Source organism: Abramis brama (genome assembly GCF_963993115.1).
Source record: "Abramis brama genome assembly, chromosome: 2".
Classification (NCBI taxonomy): domain Eukaryota; kingdom Metazoa; phylum Chordata; class Actinopteri; order Cypriniformes; family Leuciscidae; genus Abramis; species Abramis brama.
In genome coordinates this window covers 32,467,348-32,480,854 of record NC_139964.1, presented here as the reverse complement: position 1 = coordinate 32,480,854, position 13,507 = coordinate 32,467,348, and the positions used below count along the sequence as shown (strand labels likewise).

General features: G+C 39.0%; 1 protein-coding gene across 2 annotated transcripts in view; it reads right to left on the bottom strand.

The window, feature by feature from the left end:
• Nucleotides 1–12,681, bottom strand: part of atf7ip (activating transcription factor 7 interacting protein) — a 42,780-nt gene extending 30,099 nt beyond the window's left edge. The window contains exon 1 of one of the 2 annotated variants that reach the window (XM_084106865.1): nucleotides 12,186–12,681. The gene's annotated coding sequence lies outside the window, so the exon portion shown is untranslated. The remainder of the gene's footprint in view (nucleotides 1–12,185) is intronic. The other variant, XM_084106860.1, reaches the window with a different exon arrangement.
• Nucleotides 12,682–13,507: the final 826 nt, after the last annotated feature.

Sequence of the window (13,507 nt, the reverse complement as noted above, 5' to 3'; positions counted from 1 at the left end):
AAAATTCCTAACTTTGGGATCCTTTGGAAAACCATGCAAAGATGCAGTTTTTCTACAACCAGGAACACCGCAATGTCTGGGGAAAAAGCAAAATACATTACTAATTGCTGCCCTATCAGTGATGGATTACCTCAACTGCTCTCTTTATCAATTCACCAAGACTATTACACTTGTTGCAGGGGTGGGGTCATTCAAATGAACACCACATCCTGACATCACAATAATGTGACCTCTTTAAAACAAGTCGTTACTGCAGAGTGAAATAATAGATGCTCTATTTGGACCACGAGCAAGTCTTGAGGTTCTGTAATTTCACTGTGTACAGTACAGAATCAATGTAAATTTGATTCCTCAAGACATGAACCCTTTAAACGAGGGTTTAAACTGGACATACTCTGAAAAAAAAAAAAAAAAAAACGTTTAAACAAAGAACTGTTCAAAATAGCGTAATAAGTCTACGCAAAATATCAAACTACCTGAAACTAGTTCTGGAGACACACTGCAGTGTAGCTCCACCCTCTTGCTACCAAGTAGCAGGCAGAGCAGGCAATGGAAAATTACTGGAGAATACGGACCATACCATTATAAGAACTGAGAGGGGGAGACACTCTATCTTGTATCGGGGCAGAGGAAGCCAGGCCCAGGAAACAGCATTAAACGACACAGTCGTTTAGATTTCATTGATTGAGAATGGTAAAAACAGTATCCTAATCCCTTACCTTCTCCTGTAGTTCCAGCAGAACAGACAATAGCCAAGTAATGATATGACTGTGAAGAGAGATTGTGTAACATTTGTGTCCGTTTAGTGCTTATGTAACGAGTAACTTAAAGTTGTATGATAACAGCTGAAAGTGAAAAATGCTTTGTTGACGAAAGCTGGAAAGCATCCTGTTTGTACAATCAAACGGTCATTGTCGCAAAATAAATAATCAAGTCCTGGGATTGATGATAAAATGAGAATGAGACATGAAGAGCTGACAGTTTAGCCCTAATTTTCGTAGATTAGTTATGCTTATTTTTATACTAGGATCTAATTTACACCTAGCATGAAGACAGAAAGTAGGCAAAGAAACAGGAATCTAATCTTCTCAGAGGACAGAGTGCGAGAGAAAAGAAACCTCCACTTTCTAGAAACTGCCTACTAGATATTAAAACAAAACTATCAATAACAATGAATGAGAAAAAAAAAAAAGTACAATAATAAATCATGATTTGGTTCCATGCATGGTTATAGGTTTACTGCCAATATCGAAGCACAGAAACACTGCATGCAATTAATGTGCATATTGAAAACTGGACTCAAGAGACAAAGGGCAGGAAGGGTGGTAAAAGTTTTTGGCAAAGCTGTTTTGTAATTATTTAGCAATTCCATTTGGTGCCACTGCTGGCGAAAAAAAAAAAAAATACATTGGCGCAGTTGACGAGTTTGTCACCTACCCTATGGGCCAGTATTGGATTCATGCTGTCAGTTCACTGCCATAATGTGTGTGTAGTGGGTTCACAAAAACCACATCAAATTCACACAGACTTACAGATGTGCAGCAGCACAGACGAACAGGCATTATTCCCCTCACAGCACTATTAATATTTTTTTTGGAAGCATGAGTTTGAATGTGTCAAACATTAACGTTTTCATTGTACGCTGCTGGTTTAAAAAGCTGACAAGTCCTTAAATTATTGTAAATGGGCTCTTAAATTGGTTGTTAGCACATAGCCTGGTTGGAAAAACAGATTGCCAAAAACCAACCCATTTGGTCCACAAATGCTTCCAGTATAAATGACAGTAGAGCTATATGACACTGCTTCAAAATTCCTGTAGCTTAACTAGCATAGCATAGTGCTAACGATGCAAAGGTCACAGGAATGCAAATATGCAGATGAGCATTGGAAAGCAGCCGAGTACCCAAGGCACAGCGCTCAAGTTCAAAGTCATTACTCTGTCAATCAACACTGTAGAGAAACATTAAATACGATTAAATAAATTCATATCAAACCAGGGTTTAATTAGGTCAGCAACCTTTAATAAATGGTGAGAGCAGATTATACAAAGACAAAATAACACTTTGTAGAGAAAATAAACCTGTTCCCACACAAAACCTTTAGTTACGACTAAATTTACAATTGCAAAGAGCTCGTTGGTTGTTAGATATATGAATAGTAAAAGGCACCCCTAATAAAAAAAGAGATGAATTGGAAAAACCAGAGGCAAGGGTGGACTATACCATTATGTGGTTGTGCATAGGGGAGTGTCCACACCACATGTCATGGTTAATGAGAACAAAAAGCTGCAGCATTTTGAATCAGTTTTGTCAAAGTCCTGTTGACCATTTTAAATCCTGATATTTATGCACAAACGCACTAATCTTGAAACAATGTTTATGTATACGCCATTTTAATTAAGCAAGTCAGGAGAACTCAATCATGAGCCAACACGTGATATATAAGTGTGGGGGAGGGGTGACAGAAACAAGGCTGTACAATTTGCTTTGCAGAGGATTTTAGGTGTTGTATAACCTGGTTTCATCATGCCACTTTTTTAAGCGCAATAGTTTTCCACCTAAATTTTCACTTTTTAAATTATGAATCATAACTGAATCAAATAATTGAATTTCGTTAATCTAATAATGGCCAATTTGTTACATGATTCAAATCTATCATGCATATTCAACGTTCTACCTGTCATCTGTTAGTATGGTCTCGATTTAATATTGAGATACCAGTGGCTTGTATAATGAAGCCAATATTTGGTGTTGAGCCTGCTACTACATAGTATGAGCAGTAGCCTACATTTTTACACTTATTATTTGGAATTTAAACAAAAGATGATACATTGACGAGTTTGTCACCTACCCTATGGGCCAGTATTGGATTCATACTGTCAGTTCAGTGCCATAATGTGTGTTCTAGTGGGTTCACAAAAAAAACACATCAAATGCACACAGACTTACAGATGTGCAGCTACACAGATGAACAAGCATAATTCCCCTCACAGCACTATTCAAAAAAAAATTGGAAGCATGAGTTTAAATGTGTCAAAACATTAACGTTTTCATTGTACTCTGCTGGTTTAAAAAGCTGACAAGTCTGTTAGCTACCTTAAATTATTGTAAATGGGCTCTTAAATTGGTTGTTAGCACATAGTCAGGTTGAAAGAAACAGTTCTTTCATTAAAGAAACATAGTTCACCCAACAAGGAAACTTTCCATCATGTACTCACCCTCCTGTGATACAATTTAGGAATGATTAAATGACAAATTTAAATTCCTAAATGTGACTAATGTGTGGTCACTCTAAAGCTAAATTCACCCTGATCTATAACATGCATAATCATATACCACAATTATCATATACGATTAGTGTATGTTGAAGATAAAAATAGTAAATCATGCCTTCTCGATATGAGACCAACAGCACAGACAACTATTCTGTTTACAGAGGCTCATGGTATAGCCTACTGCAAAACAATCAATGTAAAATGAATCTTCATCTACCTCGAGAAGCTGAAAAATTAGATCAGGTGATTTATTTACAGTAATTCAAAATGTATCTCTTTTCTTTGTTGGTGCGTCATTATTTCATTGTGTGTTCTTCAATTACCTTAAAAATGTAAAACATTTCTTAAACTAATCAGTCACTAAACGACACATCATTAAAAATCGTAAAATCTCCTAAAACACAAAACAGTTTTATCGCTTAAAATTTGTACTATTAATATCACGTTATCATTACACTAATAGCTAGTGACCTGAAATCATTGTTGTTCACAGTGCCGCTGTACATTCAGGAAGTAAAGCTGTGCAACCACAACCGGTTTCAACCAGTTCTCTCCTGTTCTCTACACTCAGGATGTGAGCAGCTCTCCTTCTCCTTCCATTCCCTTTACCCTATTTTTTATCAAATATTTATTTTGAGGGGAAAATTTCTGTCTTAAGACATACACATTTTTTGGAGATTAAAAGACCAAACTTTAAAACCTTTTTCGAATTGACTATCAATAATCGACAACCATATTAATAATCACGAAACCTCTTAAATTTGTTTAATCGCTTTATGCATGAAATAGGCTAGTTTATGTAGTTTGACTGATGTACAAATAAAAAACACAACATTCATGTGGCACTAATAGCTAGCGACATGAAATCAGCCCGGTTTCACACAGTTCTGTCCTATTTTCTTTACTCAGGAAATGAGAAGCTCTCTCTTTTCCCTTTTTGAGTTTGTTTTGATAAGATTATTTAAAAAAGGAAGAAATAACACATCTCAATATATTGTACAACCACGACCTGTGATATAACAGCACCCAAACAGAGCTTAAAAGGGAAAAGAAAACTGAACCATGTACTCATGGAAGCGCAAGTCAAACACATTGTACTTGCCACTGCAAAGCTTGCATCTGTAATTGCACTTTAATAAAGTACACTCAGACCTGACGTCAGTGAACAAACTATTTGTCTACGACTATCACATGGCAAAGAAGTGGAAAACACACCGAGAAACGCATAATACAACAGCACAGCTACTCTGTGATTCAAGCAAGCACAGCCGTTCCCCTCCCCCACAGTGAATGTCAATGGGTGAGTGGAAAATTACTGACAGAAAGGGCTGTACCATTTAAGAGATCTTTAGGGGTGGAACAAAAAAAAAAACTTGCGTAGTTTAATAATGTATTAAAAGAACAGACTATTACCCCAGAGTAGAAAAAGAATATATTGCTTTACTGTTATAAGATGAAAGCAACTTAAAACTGTGGAATGAGTACACAGACAGGGGAAGTAGGACAACTCAGCCACTGCTACTTGGTGGCACATGACATCCACAAGATGCAGATGTTATTAGAAGATCAAGCATTCTGAATATTTTTAATGGCTGTCAATACCTTGAATCCAAAATCGCATACTTCCCTACTACATAGTAGGAGGAAAACAGTATGTGAACAAGTATTTATGTCCGAATTCACAGAATTCGTAAAATGTAAGTAGGCGACAAATACCCGGAGATATCTGAAGTGCGCATCCAGTGAGCACTTTACTATCCCATGAAGCCACAGAACAGGATTTGTGAATGGCAGTGAAGTGACACAACTGACGGTAGTTGGTCACATGACAATGACAACAAGGTGAATATGATAAGTCCGGATTACATTTAATACACATTCGTAAGTGTGTATGGCAAAGTATTTGAGTAGTGTATTCAACTTTCAGACTACTGTTACGAGAGTCACTGTCAGATTATGTGATTTTGCCCCTTAAATTCTTGTCGTGACAGACAAGCAACATGTCAGACTACATGTTGCTTTCCAACCAATCATCTCTAGCCATTTTAACAACGTGCAGGGATGTCATCGAGAAGGCGGAACTAGTGACTGACTTCATAAGAGCGTAAATAAACAATGGTTGTACTAGCCTAATGCTAATTCCAGTACTCACCGAGTTGCCTACGCAATCATTCAACAGCATTTATCTTTTTTCACTCTGGTGTGGTAGTCCCTCCAGGAAACATCATCTAGGCAGGAGTATTGTTGTTATAGCTCCAGGAACCTTTCCTCTATTGCATAATTCCACCTAGCAGCACCAATACCATCGTCTGTCTTTCATTTCGCCATGTTTAAAAGCTGTGTACGGAATAGCTTCTGTGCTCCTATTGGTCAATGTCACTGATGTGACAGAACCCAGCATGGAGGACCGAAAAAATTATTAAACATGCTAGTCTTTCTGTCGTTAAGTGTCGCAGACACAGCATCGGTTTTCGTTCACAATGACACACTGCACGAGATGAAACGATTGATTCTTGCTTCTCTGATCTGTAGATTGTTTGCTGTGTTCCAAAACAGGGACTTAATTTGTTACAATGTTGCATTCACAAGGCAACATTTCAAAGCATACCAAAAGTGTTTATGCAAGTCACGTGTGAGAAAAACTGTCCTCTTAATGGTCAGAGTTTTCTCTGCATCATCCATCAAGAAAGATTGACAAGTTTTTGATAAGATTGACAAGAGCTTATTGCCTTTATCTGCAGCTATCGTGACACGCAACCACTTCAAGATGAAGAGGTGTTCTTTGGTTTTCAGTTGCGATAACTAATAGCTATGCTTACTCACAGAATCAGACACAGCTGATTTTTATAGAACACATTTCCCATTAAGAATTATCATACCACTTGGTTTGTTGGTCCATTGGTCTGTTGGGTCAGATTGCTTTCTCATCTCAAACGAACAGCTCGAGAGTTCATTTTCAATCAGACCAAGACCTGGCAATCTCGGAGCAATTGCTTTGGTGCGGATCTGAGCACGATTGCAGTGTTGATATGCCTAAACGAACTGAACTAAGGAAGAAAACGCAGAAGGTTCCGAAACAAACTACAAACGAGCCAGGTGTGAAAACGCTTTTATTCTCTGGTGGTGAATCAATAGCTCGACTTGATTGCACAACTATATCTCAATGTTGCTCCGCAGGGCTCATGTTCAGGGTTCTGAACTCAAGTGAATGCACCTTCAACTAGGCCTGAACCATCTTTGTTATTGGGCAAGGCAGCACAAAGAGAATGATTGACGCCAACAATTGTTGATGATTAGCAAAGTTTTGTCTAAAATCTCTTATAGCTAATGGATCTGTTCCAATCTGACAAGATGAATTCACTGCCGTCAGCTCCATTCCCTGGTAACATGATTCAGCAGACCATTCTACCATCTTCTAGTCCACACAATGTTCCCAGCCCAGTAATGTACTGTTACTAGTGAGACAAAGTTTGTCACGGGCTTCCAAAACCCAGTCTACTAATTCGATGATCAACCTCAATGAAATTTAAGACAACGGTGCGCCATGTTCCTAAGCAATGCATACAAGGTGTAGGCTACATGCCAAAACTGGCCACAGCATGTCAGTTGTCTTTATGGTAGTCAAATAAGAAGACCCCAATGTGTCCCTCAGATGGAGTGATCTAACAAGTTCACTTACATCATGGGTTATGCCCATGATCTCATAGAATGCTACATTAAACAGAGGTTGTAAAGTGTGTCAGACTCAGAATGGTTGCAATACTATTGTTTATGTCTGTGTACTAGGCACAAATATCTAAACAAATCAACTTTGCAATGAATCAGTTGAACTGGCATTACTGATTCAAGTGACCCAAATCACTTTATAAGTTAGTGTTCAGTCCACGGTTCTTTTACACGTACAAACACAAAGCCTTTCACAGAATTTTATAGCATGCATGAACACAGGCAGTTGAATAGAAAGTTTTAAAAAAACAATTAGTGTCTGCACTTTGTCTCTAAAAAAAAAAAACCCTTCACAAAAGCATACTGTAAAACAACAACCATGGGCAACTTGTGGACAAAATAATTAGTGCAAAAAAAACAACGATCTATAAATGCAGTAAGTTTGAATTGGGTCAGTAGTCTGTGATCAATCTGAATCATTATAGTAAACAAATCTGAGGCACAGGTTTGTGATTCTCCCATTAAATACTTATGGTTTCAAAAGAAGCATCTGTAAAGGTCATGTTCATAAAACAATTAGCATATGGGTGTTTAAAATAAAGAAGGGACACCATATGTTAATCATATTTAACAAGCCTGTTTTGTACAGAAACTTTTTGTCAATAGTATTGTTTCGATATAAAACATTCCGGAATTACCATTTTTGTATGTAATCTAAAGACCTAAATTGGCAAATGCTTTTAGTGAGGTACACTGCATTCATGGTATTCATTTTTTATCAGTTCATGCATTCCCTATGATCTTGGCATTGCTGGCATCATTTTCTTCTGTTTGAGCTTTTCTATAATGATATGAAACATGCAACCTGTTATACTCAGCAATGTTATAAGGGAAAATCCACAGCTAACTGCATTAAACGATGGTTGCCTCCACAAAGTGCATTTAAATAATTTAATGCACAGCTAGCCATGAATTATCTTGCTTATACCATGGTCATTTGCCAACATTGACCACTTAAAGCTGTTATTGATGCTTTCAGCGCAATATTTGACCGTTGCTAGAAAATATAATGTAGCGATTCAGAAGCTAAGCTTTTTTATTCATAAATGTTGTGGGGCCGCGTTGATAAGTTTCTGTGCTCCGGAATGTTTCTGTGTGTGTGCAGCAAGATCTATGAGTGACGTGTGTGTGCTTCAATGAAAACAGTGCATTAATATAGAACAGTGATTAAAATGACTTGGAACTACCTGTGCATTAAACAGTTTTATTGTATACCTTCCAGCCAATCAGAATTGAGTATTCAGACAGACCATGGTATAATTAGACTTAATGACTGCAAGCGAAATAAAAAAATTATGAAGTGCAGTACTTAAAATAACATTTCAGTGGATCCTTAACCATTCAGAGTCCTTGTAGGAGGTATGATTGATTAAATCTTTATAGGTGAAGTGTGTCATTTCTGCACCACAAACAACACACAGGCCTAATGGTATTGGAAAAATATTGCTAATATCCAAAAGGGCTTCCACTATTGAGTCAAAAAGGTAATCCCGCTCCAACCTCCAAACTAAATGGACATATCAGGATTTTTTTTAAAGAACAAGAGAATCAAAGTGCACATTAAACATTGTATTGCAAATAGTTTCACGGTTTACTGCACTTTGTTATTCTAGTTATTTACCTATAATGGCTAATGGATCGGAAGTCTTGCACATTCACAGAAAATAGCTTACTATTATAATCGTAATAAGCTGGATATAGGGAAGCACTGTGGCATTAAAAAAAGCATTGTTGTTTTGAGAATACCAACCAGCCTCACATAGCACTGGCTCAACCAATGGCATAAGTTTGGGGTGGGGCTATCTGTTTGATGACCAATGGCAGGCATGTGTGGAGGAAAACCTGTTTGAAAACAATTTTTAAACCCTTTTTGTCACAATACTAGTGGCAAAAAAAAAAAAAAAAATCACTTAAATGTTGTATAAAAACCTAAATATAAAACCATGTGTCCACTGTCCACCAAAGCATTTTTGACCAGCTGAAGACGCCAGGCGCTCTGCTGCAAACGCCTAGCTGTTGGCGCTTGAGAGCACTTCGGCAGCGCACCGTTTTCTTTTCGGTCGAAGCGCTTTTCTTGCAATGAAACAGAATAAGGACCCGATCACACCTAACGCGTTTTTCAGGTTCGAAAACGCGAGGTGCAGAGAACTGCCCCATCACACAGAACAAGCAGTGCGCTGCGTTTTTTATGTTGCTAGGCAACAACTGAAACCGCTGTCCTGTCAGTCAAGTACACGTCAAATCAGCCTTTTATTAACTTTATTTACTTTCTGTTAACATTGTGGTAGTTATGGTTCGTGAAGTCGTTAAGCTCCTGGTAACCCGCGAGAGCACCACAAGTTTATCCTCCATCATCGCACTCTCCGGGCGTTCAAGCAACTGTAGCTTTCATCACTAAAACGTAAGGCCCACCTCTCCATTCATTCGATTGGACAGTGGAAAAAAACGCGATGACGTCGGACGCTTTTTCCGCTCGGAGTTGCTTTTTTTTCAACTGCAAAAACGCGAGGCGCAGCAGGCGGTAAAACGTGAGGCGCAGCAGGTGCATAAACAGTACGCAGAACGCTCACTGCCATAGGAAACCAATTAAAAAAAGGCGCCTCTCTCTGCAAAAAACGTGTAAGGTGTGATCGGGGCCTAACCGCGTAAGTGTTAGTAGTATCTATTTCACAGACAGTCTGTTTCTGTGTTGTTTCTATTTGAAAATGTCAATACAATGTAAAGTATTTGCTTTTGTTCCATTATTATGCTTGCTGTCATCTGTTGCCGTTGTACAAGCAGGATGTGGCGGTTGGTCGGTGTGGTATTTGTCCTGTCCCTCCTCCACTGTTATTGGACGGCTGGGTAAAAAGTGACAGTGAGGAGTGCTGCGTTCTCTCTCGGCAGCCAGTAAAACACTCATTCATCGTGAAATAGACGCTAAGGCCCTTTAAGTGTAAAGCGTAAAGCGCCTTTCAGACAGGACGCAGAATGCGCAGCGCTGGCCGTTGCGTTCAGCGTAGCCCTTCAGATACAAAGCGATTTGCGATACGCTACGCTGGTCAGAGCAAAGTAGGGAGTTTTCAAAACTTTTAGCGGGAGTTCTATACATCTAGTTATTTTGATTGTTGTTCCTCCTTTCAGTCAGCAGCAAACTATGTATCTGTCCCGTGCTAAGAAGCGAGCGATAGCACTAGTCCTGCTAATGAGAAGAAGAAAGAGAGCAGCAAGGAAGAAGAGGTTGTGGGTGCATGAATCCCTCAGATCCAGAGAACAGTTTGGGGAATTCAGGCTTGCAAAGGAGCTTCGTTTCCACAGCGACCGGTTCCAGGTGTAATTTCAGCTCAGTAGGGAGCAGTTCGACAGTTTGCTGGGCAGAGCTGGACCTAGGGCTGGGCGATATATCGCATGTCATTGTTATGCGCATCTCGTCAGTAAAGCCGGTTCCTTGATTAGTAGTAAATCGCCATCACCTGCTTTCAGATGGAGCGGCATTTACTACACAGAGTAGTTCACTGACAAGCTGAGCCATATCGCATTAATTATCACGGACGTATCGCCTGCGAATCAAGGAACCGGCTTTACTGACGAGATGCGCATAACAATGTCATGCGATATATCGCCCAGCCCTAGTTGGACCTAGAATCTAGAACCTAGAATCTAGTCGGACCTAGAAGAATGTTCAACTTTGGGTAAAACGCAGCACTCATTACTGTCACTTTTTACCCAGCCGTCTAATCACAGTGGAGGAGGGGCGGGACTAATACCACAACGACCAACCGCCACATTCTGCTTGTACAACGTCAACAGACAACAACAAGCATAATTTAACGGAACAAAATAATTTAAAACAAGAGCCAGAAAAAATGTGTTACATTGTATCGACATTTTAATATAGAATCAACACAGAAACAAAATATGTGTGAAATGAGATATTAGTAACACTTTCGTGGATATTCCGTATCATAACAAGCAAAGCGTCTCAACTGAAAAAAATGCTGCGCTGCCAAAACGCTCTCAAGAGCCCATAGCTAGGCGTTTCTAAACTGAGACATTTCCCTTCAGTTGTGCCCCTCGTTTACACGCAAACGGAGAATTCGCCTCTGAAAACGATTCTTTCTAAAAACTCTGGCCAGAGTGGAGATTTTGGAAAACTCTGTTTGCACGTTTGCATGTAAACTGAGAAAAACAGAGTTTTAGGCAGTTGACGTCACAGTATGCGATAGAACTTGCACTGCGTCAAAGCTGCGACCTATATTTTCGGGATTCTGATTGGCTAACATGGGCTTGAGCTTCTCATTACACTGCCACCTACAGGTTTGGCATGCTCTTGACAGCATATACACAGGTTTGAGTAAACAAACACTTTTCTGAAAACGGAGAGGGTGAAATGCCCGTTTACGAAAATAACCGGCCACGTGTAAATGTAGCCTAAAAACGTTGGCTAAAAGCGCTTTAGTGGACACACGGCCTAAGTGCCTCATCACGCTATTGGCATTTTAAAAACGCGGATCTCCCACTGAAAACAATTGGAAAAATCTGCTATCCTCACGAAAAAATGCATTGGTGGACACAGCCTAATTGCAGCTTTTTTTACTTTACATGGAGAGGGTCACCTCAGGGGGGCTGATATATTGAGATCACATGACCATCCAAATTCTACTTATTGGACACTTTCTCTCAGAGAATAAATCATCATGGCTGACAAAAATGAATATTTTTCTACAATGACATCAGTAACACAAAACTTCTGCAAACAATGCTACATTCACACTAATATCAGTCAGCCAACATAAAAACATTAAATGGTATATACATGTGCAGCTTTTATATATTTTGGTATACAAGTCATTTTTCCAGGTTTAGAAGAAATCAAATTGTAGTAATCACTTAGGGAAACAAAACAAAAAAGATACTCACTCAAATTTCACTTTATAAATTTAACATAAATAGCAGATAGTCTAAATTGTGTTGAGGTTTTTTTATTATTATTTAAACTGAGTTTCTAAATGAGTTTACACCTGATGTGCAATTAGTGACAGGTAAAATCACTTAACAGTTTACAAATAAACATAACCCAAATTCAAGATAACAAAAATTGCATAAATAATACATTAATGAAAATAAATGTATATTAAGTTACAAATATTCTCAGAAAAACGTAGGACAAACAATTCATTTTGCAGAACCAAGTGTGAAAACTCACCCAGTGTTTTGATCAGTCGGAGCACATACAACCGGTACCTCCAAAAATTCGTTACCACGACGGTCTGTGTGTCGTATTGTATACGTTTAAAAACAAAACATCAGCAAACGCGGATTCGGTTGGTAAACGTCTTTATCGTCACGCAACGGAATCGCATACAGTCACACAGGCAGCAGCACAAGGTGACTGACTGTAGGCTACAGTGTGAGCAGGCTGACAGCAACTCAACACAGTGTAGTTTGCTTGGAGATTCGCGCTCTCTTCTCCTCTCCAACGGTACAACAACAGGGGGAGGAAACCTGCTTTTCGCGGGACAACGTGAGAATCGAAATAAGCTCCTCCTACCGTCTCTCGAACGTTTTCAGAAACGCGTGTTCACAATGTTGAATCTAAATGTCCGTTGGTACATTTTACATAGTTTAAAACCCATAAGCAGATTGTTATGGGAATCTCGATTCCTCACTGGTTCAACCGTGTTCTCATCCCACACATGAATTGTGTTTGGGTTCGACGTAGGGTGTGGACAGGATATTAGCAAATGATGTATTAGAAATGTATTTACGAAACGATAAACGGTTTTTTTTTTTTTTTTTGACGTTGCATACCGTTACAACGCCTGTCAACAACCAAGCTCGAGTTTTGGTCTTACACAAACCCTGGCTATATAAGTTACATTAAAACTAAGAGTTGTCATGAACAGCCAGTCAGATTTACCCACAAGTGCTGCGGCATAGTTTTTGGTTTAATTCGAATCGGGGATGAAAACCATTAGTGTGAGTTATTTCAGTGTTTTACCGCTCCGATTGATCCATATTCACCTAAAATAACCGGTTCATAAGAGTATTTTTTTCCCCCCAATGGCATCGTGTGAGCCCACATGCAGCCCTCGATTCAGGAATCATTCGTTCAGGAATTGGAGTACTGGTCACGTTGTTTCGCGCTGCATTCTTAACTTGCGGCACTGTAGCTTAATATTAATGCTACACAAATGCCGCAATAAAACCGCTAGAGAATCAGAATACAGATCGGTTCTCAAACATGCATCGCACTAGCTGTTTCCTGCACTACTAGTGCATTTTTAAGAACCTTCAGTAAAACTGAATCTCATGAAAATCATATGAGAACATATGCTCTTTGTGTTTTTGCTTCTATTTATTTTCTTGAACAGTCACTCAAATATTATTAACGGGGAAGGATCGCATGCCACAGAGGGGGTGGGGGACTTGAGGGGGATGGGAGCTTGATGACCCGTGGGAGGATTCGTCTGTCTATGCATGCAGGCTTAAATTGATTTTTTTTTAGATCGCCTCTTTTTAACAAAC